Here is a 10,984-nt window from a genome sequence, read left to right on the forward strand (position 1 = left end):
ATGACTAGTCATGACTTTTCATCAATGTACATTTTCCACGCACATATGTGTACTTATGCAAATGTCTACATTCCTACTTATCGAGCCAAATTGTAGTTTCAAATAAACTGATGTATAAAATGCCTATTGGTATTGACTTATGACCAATCCCCTAGCTTTATTTTGTCGACAGCTTGTTCGCTCATAAAATAATGAATGAAGTATTATCATATTAAAACATTTAGTGTGAACGAGGTCACCTGATGTATTGTGTGAATTTAATGGACTTGTGGATTACCGCGACTACGATCGTTATTGGTGAACTTATTTATGATACCAGACAAGATACTGCCAGCCCCAACAAAGCGTTTTCGAGTGACAGGTATTAAATTATATGAAAAAAACATGCCCTGTGTTCAATTTAAAAGGCTTTAATTTAAGAAGGAAAAAAATTACATCAAAAATACAAAATACCTCAAACTGTACAGCCTATGCTACACGGTCAAGGGTTTCTCCAACATGAATTAGCGTTCTAAACAACAAAAGGAATAGTTACTGAGCAGGAGTCCGATACCTGGGAATCAATAAAAATATTCCCAACAAGATGGGATCAGATATCTATTTACAAGGGTCCCAGTGATCTTTCCAAGCAGACAGTCAAAAGTTAGCAGCCATACACTGAACCACGCCATGACTTTTAGTTTATTCAAACACGACCTTATTGACAGTAGCCGGGCAACATGCAGCGCAAAAGTTAGGTAACAAAAGGTAAGTGTTCAAACAAGGAGGGATAGTAAAAACTCAGGCGGGGAATATTTAAGAACACAAACTGTGGTTCAAAGTGACCTTAATAAAGATCAAAGTTCAATACAGAGAGAAGCAAAGAAATGAAAGTACTGTCCAATAAAATACTGTGGGTTTATTTCCAGTGTTTTTTTCCCGTTGCAGGGCCACTTCATCCACTTGTTAGATATACTTATACGTGTTCTGTGCTCACAAACACGCTAATTAAAACCATTTACGTATTTCGCGCTTCCGTCATTTGTATTCCCTTATTTTCTCCATTTCCTTCTTTAAAGTCAACTCAATATTCTCAATTACACAGAACCTGTATTTTTCAATATGGCAAATATTTGTGGTGGAGCAGACCGATATGAACGCGAAAAGTATCAACAAAATTACTAAAGATCAATAGTAATATTTATATATACCAGTTAATTGTTACAAATACAATGGAAATTTGGGACGTTACTTAAATTGACCAAATGTTGCGTGTCCTGACTGAATCCGGTACTATAAATCCACAATTATAAATGCTTGGTGATTCTGAGCGGGTTAACAAACTCTCCAGTGATATAATCCAACGTAGAATGAGATATACTACAATTACAGTCTATAAATAATGATAGTATTTGATTTAGACTTCAGTTAACTCAATCACAAACGAAGATAGAACGAGGAGTGTGTGAGTAGTAGTGTATTTGTTAGCCAGCAAGAATATGTCACGCTATGTCAGTATCATAACGGAAAGTGTGTTCAAGGTCATTTACTAAAACAATAGTTACAGTCATCTAATGTTAAATATACATACAGTGGAAGGTTGACAAAATAAATATAAATAACATTGAAAACTATTTACAAAATAAGCTTGTCAGGCCTATCTCCACATAGCTCCCCCCCAGAGTGTCCGGAGGTAACTCTGGTTATAATAACAAAAAAATGTAAGGATACCATATATACATGTATACAAAAATAATATTTACAGTTATAACTAGCAAAAATGTGGAGATGAGTATGACATGTAGCAGAGATGTAGCATAGTATAGTAAACACACACAAAAAAAGAAAACACTGTCACTTAATGTCTTGTTTGGCTAACAAGGATAATAATAATGTGCAAAACTGCTAATGACCCACAGAAAAAATTGAACTATTTATTTTTGTGTACAATAAATGAATAATTAAATAGAGTTTACTCGTTTATTATTGTAACAATTTTTTAATAAAAATAAATGCGACAAAACGAATAATTGTGGAAAAATGCGATTATATACACTGTGAAAAGAAAAAAATTTTTGGCAAAATCATTAGTGTGGGACATCGGTAGATGTTTGCTTTGATTGTTTGTTTTTTAATTGACGAAATGGACATAACGCTTGGGTTTTGTTATAAGTCTCCCAGAACGTGTTAAACAAGAAGGTGTAGTGCTAAGTTTTTCATCCTCCTCTTGTTTCGTGGCAATTTCTGAGAGTGGTTGTTTGTTCGCAGTATTATCTTCTTTGTCTTGAGGGACTTCGTAGAAAGCTGGTTTTATTCTGTCTATGGAAATTGTCTCCTTGTTCCCATTTTTGTTGATAACGAAGTATTTGCTTGTTCGTTTGATAACTTGGTATGGTCCTTCGTATGATTGCTTCAATGGTTTTTTAACTGCATCAACACGGACGAAAACAAACTTGCAAGTTTCTAGGTTTTTGTCAAGTTGCACTCGGTTGTTGTGTTCCCGAGGCGGTGTGGCTTTGATTCTATCCATGGTTTGTAATAATTGGCTGGCGAAACGGCTTGGGTTTGTTGCTGATGCTGGATTTCAGTCTACAAGTTGTCCTGGTAATGTGCGAGTTGTACCATAGACCAACTCAGCAGCTGCACACCCTATGTATTCTTTGATGGTTGAACGGATACCTAGGAGTACAAGAGGTAATGCATCGCTCCATTTTGATGTGTCGTTTTGTGCCATCAGCGAGCTTTTCAGTTGGCGGTGAAATCTTTCGACCAAGCCATTAGCTGCTGGGTGGTAAGCTGTGGTTTTAATGTGGTTGACTTCTAGAAGTTTAGTGAACTCCTGAAAAAGGACAGATTGAAATTGGGGACCACGACCTGTTGTGATTATCGATGGTACTCCATAGTTAGATATCCAGCGGTCGAGGAAAACCGATGCTACTGTTTCGGCCGAAGTGTCTTTAATAGGGCATGCTATGGCCCATCTTGTGAACCTATCTATTGCGGTGAGGATATGTGTGAAAGAGTTTGATGGTGGCAGGGGCCCAACTAAATCTAAATGTACGTGCTGGAAACGTTTGTCAGGGATAGGGAACTTCTCAATTGGACTGTAGGTGTGTTTTTGCGTCTTACTGCGTTGGCACTGGAGGCAGCTACGTGTCCAACGTTTAACATCCGAGTTGATTTTCGGCCACACAAAACGTTCGGTAATGAGCTTTGTTGTTGCTTCGATGCCTGGGTGTGAGAGACCGTGCAAGTGCTGAAATATTTTCCGTCAAAACGTGTGGGATAAACGGACGATTGTTGCCTGTTGAGGTGTCGCACATGATGAATGCATATGAAAGAGGAATTGGTACAGGTTTGAGATTTAAGCCAGACTTTTCTTTGCAGACTTTCAATTCTGCATCGTCTACTTGAAGTTTAGCCAAGGTTTCAAGGCTGATGTCATGACTGAGTACCATCGTATTGATATCCCTCCTAGATAGTGCATCTGCGACAATGTTTGTGTGACCTTTGTCAAACCTGATATCCGTAGTAAATTGGGAGATATAATCAAGTTGTCTTGCTTCTCGTGGAGATTGTTTGTCATACGATGTGCTAAAAGAATGGCAAAGGGATTCATGATCTGTCATAATGATGTAATCACGACCCTGTTGCAAGAAGTTGAAATGTTTTACTGCTAAATACATAGCTAGAAGTTCGCGTCCAAAGGTACTATAACGTTCTTGGGCTGGTGATAATCTCTTGGAATAAAACGCTACGGGAGTAGTCATGTTATTTACCTGTTGTTGCAATACAGCCCCGACAGCTTTCTGTGAGGCATCCGTACATAGGATCAAATGGGTGGTAGGGTCGGTATTGAGGTGTTGTAACATGGTAGCGTTGGCTATCAAGGACTTTGCTTTTTCAAATGCAACTTTGGCGTCAGGAGGTAGCTTGAATGTTTGATTCTTTTCCTTCCTCGTACCTTTTTTGTCACTTTTCAGTAAATCAGTTAACGGCTGTGACACATCCGCACATCGTGGTAGGAATCGGCGGTAGAAATTGCACGTCCCGAGAAAACGGCGTACTGACTTTATAGAGGTTGGTTTAGGGTAATTGGTAATAGCTTCAACTTTTGTTGGGAGTGGTTTGATGTCTTGAGAGTCAATGTAATGACCTAAAATCTCTAAGGCTGGGACGGCGAATATACATTTAGAAGGATTGATAACAACGCCATGTTTCTTGAAACGTTCAAAGAGGATCTGAACATGCTGAGTGTGCTCTTCTATTGATGACCTTGCGATAAAAACGTCGTCTATGTAGACGAATACGAAGTCTAAACCTCTTGTAACATCGTCCATGAATCATTGGAATGTCTGGGCGGCATTTTTCAATCCAAATGGCATTCTTAGAAACTCAAACAGACCAAAGGGTGTGATGATGGCTGTTTTCTCGATGTCTTCTGGTGCCATCGGAATTTGATGGTATGCGCGCACGAGGTCGAGTTTCGAGAAAATGCATTTACCATGTAAATTTAACGAGAAGTCATGTATATGAGGGATAGGGTACCTATCAGGGATGGTTCGATTATTCAGACGGTGGTAGTCACCACACGGACGCCAATCTTGGTCTTTCTTTGGTATCATGTGTAACGGCGAGGCCCAAGGGCTGTTGGATGGTCTGATAATACCAAGTTGCATCATGCGTTCAAATTCTATCTTAGCTGTCTGCAACTTTGTTGGTGGTAGTCTCCTCGCTCTGGCGCTAATAGGTGGACCGGTGGTAATGATGTGGTGTTGCACCTGATGTGGATTACATTCCTTTTGATAATCTGATTTCGTGATGCATTTGTATTCTGACAGAATGTCGTTGAAAACGTTGTTCGCAGGTTTCATTATCCGTACACCATGGATTTCATAGTCGTTGGAAGGTGTACCATCTGCCTGTAAACGTGTATTTACGTCGATTAATCTCCTCTTGGTCATATCTACTAACGAATTGTAGGCAATGAGAAAATCGGCTCCGAGGATGGGTCGTTTGACTTGGGCAACTATGAAAACCCATGTGAATCGTCTTCGGAGTCCGAGGTCTAATATAAGAGATTGCTCTCCGTAAGTTTTGATAATTGATTCGTTAGCCGCAATGAGAGACAGCTTAGTGCTTGTTGTTTGTTGTCTTCGAGAGAGGTGAAGTGGGATAATGCTGATTTCTGCTCCTGTATCGACCAGAACGTCCGAGCCAGAAGTGCGATCCCTGATGTGAAAGAGGCGGCTATCTTGTTGGCCAGTAATAGACGCCGCCATTACTGTCTGGCCGGCTCGTTTCCCTGATAATCTGGTTTGTTTGTCGTAAAGTTGCACGGTTTAGTGCAACGACGTGCCTTCTCCCCGAAAGTCGCATGATACCAGCAAGTGCCCGCTGCCCGTTTGGATGACCTAGGGCGAGGTCTGGACCTTGATCGCTTTCTCGAGATCGATCTGGTAGGGCGAGAGTGGATCGTGGCAATGGTCGCCTGCAACGATGCTACTTGCTGAGTTAAGTGTTCTATTTGCTGCTGAATGTCCAGAGGGGGGTTCATAGCATCTCTACTAGAGGTTTGTACCGCGTTGATTCCGCGACTATGGGGATATGTTTCCATCATCTTATCAGCCATGTCAGCTAGATCGTCGAGGATGACAGAGGTTCCTGAAATACTGAGAATTTGTCTAACACTATGTGGTAACCTTTGTAACCACATTTGCTTAAGTAGCGTTTCGTCTAATTTGTATGGGCCGGCCAGCTGTCGCATGTGTCGGAGCAACTGTGAAGGTCTCTTATCCCCTAGTTCGCACGAGGTAAGCAGTTGTTGTAAACGTTTTTCGTCTGACAGCGATATGCGTTGGATTACTGAAGCTTTTATCTTGTCATAAGGGTCAGTTTCTGGTACGCTGTCAATCAGGTCACCAACTTCCGTTGCTACTTCTATAGGTAGTGCACCGACGACGTGGGCATATTTAGTCGCTTGCGAACGTATACCCCTCGCCAAAAATAGTGCCTCAACTTGTGCAAACCAAATTTTAGGGTTGTTGACACCGTACGTTGGTAATCCTAATTCAGAAATAGCATTGATTGAGTTTAAAACATTATCTTCTGGCTGAGATGAATGAAAGCGGTTGGTTGGTGGGCTATCTATATCAATAAGTTTACTACGAGAGTTCATAATGGCAAAAACAAAATGGTGTGTCGTGCCAAGTAATAATAATAAAAAAATATGTAGATACATATAACTGATGTCTATCAAAAAGATCGAGGCTCACCAAATTAATTGTGGTGGACCAGACCGATATGAACGCGAAAAGTATCAACAAAATTACTAAAGATCAATAGTAATATTTATATATACCAGTTAATTGTTACAAATACAATGGAAATTTGGGACGTTACTTAAATTGACCAAATGTTGCGTGTCCTGACTGAATCCGGTACTATAAATCCACAATTATAAATGCTTGGTGATTCTGAGCGGGTTAACAAACTCTCCAGTGATATAATCCAACGTAGAATGAGATATACTACAATTACAGTCTATAAATAATGATAGTATTTGATTTAGACTTCAGTTAACTCAATCACAAACGAAGATAGAACGAGGAGTGTGTGAGTAGTAGTGTATTTGTTAGCCAGCAAGAATATGTCACGCTATGTCAGTATCATAACGGAAAGTGTGTTCAAGGTCATTTACTAAAACAATAGTTACAGTCATCTAATGTTAAATATACATACAGTGGAAGGTTGACAAAATAAATATAAATAACATTGAAAACTATTTACAAAATAAGCTTGTCAGGTCTATCTCCACATATTGTGCTAACATTATCGAAACTTGAATGTTATTTTATTTCTGAGAAAACCCAAAGTGGTTTCTTCACAACACTTATGTACTTATAAGGTGTTTGTGAGTAAAATTAATAATATCAGCAATAAACTTGAATGTAATAACTGTATAATCACTTCAAACTATAGATGGAAGGTACTTCATTTAACCAACATCATTTCCATGAACGGAGACTGAGTGTCAGATAGAAGAGTTCTGTAGTTCATAACTGGTATTTTCTTCAATGTGCTGGATTAAAGCTAGTGGCTCTGTCTTCAGGAGGCCTCAGTTTAGGTATACAGTGAATTCACCTACCACTTTCTAGTTTATTTAGGACGAAAACATCAGTCACAAATCCAGGACTACGCCAGCCTACAACTAGTTCTGTCTCTTAAGATTTCATTTTCAACTGGCATCGCAACAGATCGCATAGCGTTAGGCCATGTCCCACTGTCTCTACAGCCCGAACGGTTGGGCGTTAGTCAAACATAATATGATACCAATACATCGTAGTATCACTTGCTGAAGATTTCATCCTCAAGCAGAAAAAAATATGTCGGTCTGCCATAACAATGTTTTAACTGGGCCATTTAATTTGTTAGGTGAACAAAGACGGCAAAATGTGTCATCTAAACCAAAAATAAGAGTCCTAATGCTAAAAAGGTAAGCATTATTGCCAAAATTTGATCTGATGGTAACGTAAGAATATTGCCCGACATACCGTACTCTGAGCGCAATATCATACGGAACATCCCTAAAGAATCTCGCGAGAAGTTTTTCCGCGGAAGAAACATAATTGTGCAAGGTATACCGGAAAATGCAGACCCTAATCAATCAAATTCTGACATCAGGGAATGGAAATTCGTCACAGTCCTTGAGGCTCGAACACATACTGACTCAGCATGTGACGAGACTAGCCAAGAAGGACGGTGATCTTAGACCCCGTCTAATGAAGATAACCTTCCCATCTTCCCACATGGCGGCTGCAACTCTGGAAGCATTTCGTACCAACAGACGTCGACTGCCACCTGATATCCGCATGCACCCGGATAGGCCATACGAAGCTAGGACCAAGAACAAAGGCAAGTTGGAGCTGACCATTCCACTTGTGGACTGTCTAAATGATAAAAAAACGTGTAAAGGACAGAGCCTACCACCTCGGCAAACCTCATATAGGTGAGGCTACCTGTCCATTCACATAAGGCTCGTACAGAAAAACAGGATGAAGCTCACGCGTTCCAAATTGAAAGCATAAACTGCTTATATATGAACGCCGCGAGTCTACCAAACAAACTGGATGAATTACGTGAACTTGGCAATGCTAATAAGGCCCCTCTGATAGGAATATCTGAAACCTGGATATCTTCTCAGTTCTCGGACCAAGAGTTAGCATTACCTGGGATGACTTTGTTCCGCAACGACAGAAAAACAGGAATTGGGGGCAGAGTAGCCATATACATAAGCTCTTGCTTGGAGGTGCACCAAGTTCACAACCTCGAGTTTAACAATCTTGAGGAATCCATATGGTGCTCTGTAAGATTGTCTAGTACTTCGAGGTGTCTAGTCGGAGTCATTTACAGGAAGCCAACTGCCGACATCGAGTACGATAGTCGTATGCTGGAAGGACTATCCCGCTCTAATCGTCTCGGTTTCACACACATTCTGATTCTAGGGGACTTTAATCTCCCTAGAGTCAACTTCGCGGAACACACGTACACTGGAGGCGACAACTCAATTGAAGCTCGGTTCTTCAATCCCATCGATGACTTGGGATTATATGAAAATGTGAGGTCGGCAACTCGTTGGAGAAACAGTCAGACACCATTGCGCTTAGACTGTGTATTCACTAACGAAGAATTCCTAGTCGACAACCTCTCAATCCTGGCTCCTCTGGGAAAGAGCGATCATGCCGTCATAGCCTTCAGTTTTGTCATTAAAACTAAGCTAAGATACCCCATCAATAACTTGCGTCGGAATTTCAAACGGTTAAATGTGCCAGCTCTACGCGACTATCTACAACAGGTGGTTTGGGATGTTCACCCTCAACTCGATGTGGACGGTCATTGGGACTTCTTACTGCACACGCTCTTATGTGCTACAGACCATTCAGTTCCTCAAACGGTTCCCACAAGCTGCAAGCCACCTACAGTAATCAAGAACCGTACCCTTCGCCTGCCAAGCCGCAAAAGGCACTGTTGGGCGGAATACAAACGAACTGATAACGACAGAGCGTATAGGCAATATAAACATATCAGGAACATATGCACGAAGGCTATAAGAGAAGACAGGCTTCAGTACCAGACAAAGCTTATGGACAAATTTGCCTCTAACCCTAGAAGCCTATTCCGTTACGCAGCCTCTCTTCGTCAAGCCAAAACAGGAGTTTCTCAACTGGTAGGTCTTAACGGCCCGACCAACAACGATGGAGACACCGCTAACCTTCTAGTTGAACATTACTCCCAGACATTTCAACCGACCGACATTAACTTTACTGATGACAGTTTCGTTTGCAATTCCACAGAACTTTCCGAAGTGAACCTAAGCGCTGACTTGGTGTTCCGGAAACTGCAACACTTAAGACTAGACACGACTCCTAGCCCGGACATGGTCCATTCCGCCATACTGGGAGAAGCAGCCTCAATCCTGGCAACGCCGCTTAGCGTGATGTTCTCACACTCGCTAAGTCGAGGAAAACTACCGGAAAATTGGAGGCTGGCTCACATCACACCAATTTTCAAAGGAGGTCGACGCAGCGAACCTTCAAGTTACCGACCGGTGGCTCTTCTCTCTATACCCTCAAAAATCATGGAGTCCCTGATATGCGATGGTATAAATGACTAATTGCTGTCCTTAAATTTCTTCTCACCCCAACAGCATGGTTTCAGGAAGGGTTACTCTTGTATAACCAACCTGCTGACTGCGGTGGACAGATGGACAAGCATCCTCGATCGCAAGGGAAAGGTTGATATCATTTACCTTGATTTCTCAAAAGCTTTTGATAAGGTTAACCACTTGTGTCTTATCAATAAGCTCAAACGACTAGGTATCAAACCACCTTTAATCGATTGGCTTACTTCATACCTAAAAAATCGACACTTTAATGTTATGGTTAATTTCACTTTATCTCAGGCTATGGAACGTCCTAGTGGGGTCCTCCAGGGCTCAGTACTAGGGCCTCTTCTCTTCTTGATCTACATAAATGATCTTCCTCAACAGGTAACGTCAGATTTATTACATTTTGCCGACGACGTGAAACTTTGGAGAGAGATACGCAACCAAGACGATACACAGGCACTTCAGGAGGATCTGACTCGACTTCAAAGTTGGGCAGACGATAACGGACTTACCTTTAACACTTCAAAGTGTAAAGTAGTCCATCTGCGACATGTTGCAAACTACAGTTACAACTTAGGAAGCTCCTCTCTAGTAGTATCCCAAGTGGAAAAAGATTTAGGAGTCCTGGTGCCCCATGATCTAAAGTCTTACGCTAACTGTGACAAAAATGCCTTCCGAGCAAACCTTGCACTGGTAACGTTGAAGCGCATTTTTGGACAGTTTGACGGAAGAACTTTCCATATAATCTTCAATAGTTTCATCTGTCCACATTTAGAGTACGGAAACATAGTACTCCCCCCTCACTCCAAAAGGACAAGGTCACTTTGGAGCGTATCCAACGGCGAGCCACGAAATCAGTTCGAGGACTCAAATCTAAACCTTACGAAGAACGCCTCCATTCACTAGACCTTTACCCATTAGAGTATAGGCGTCTTAGAGGTGATTTATTAATGACTTATAGTATTCTTAACACTTCTGGACATCCTCTTAAACACCTACTTAAGCTTAGTTCGAATAATAACCTAAGGGGTAACACCCAGAAACTGGAAACACAACATAGCAAGACGGAATGTAGACACAACTTCTACTCCTTAAGAATTGTCAAACGCTGGAATTCGCTGCCGGCCGAGCTAGTCCAAGCGACTTCTCAGGAGTCCTTCAAGAGGCAACTTGACCTATTCTTAAGGACCAAGAACAGCATCACATTATGATTTACCAATTTCTTTTCCTCTTTTATTGTTAACATACCTAGGTTCCTGCCTGGAGGATTTGATGATCCCCTGCTACTAGACGCGGAAGCCTGTTAAGCGAAAGCTTCTTCCATTCCGTCCACAGCCA

Source organism: Schistosoma haematobium, chromosome 4, assembly GCF_000699445.3.
Source record: "Schistosoma haematobium chromosome 4, whole genome shotgun sequence".
NCBI lineage: Eukaryota > Metazoa > Platyhelminthes > Trematoda > Strigeidida > Schistosomatidae > Schistosoma > Schistosoma haematobium.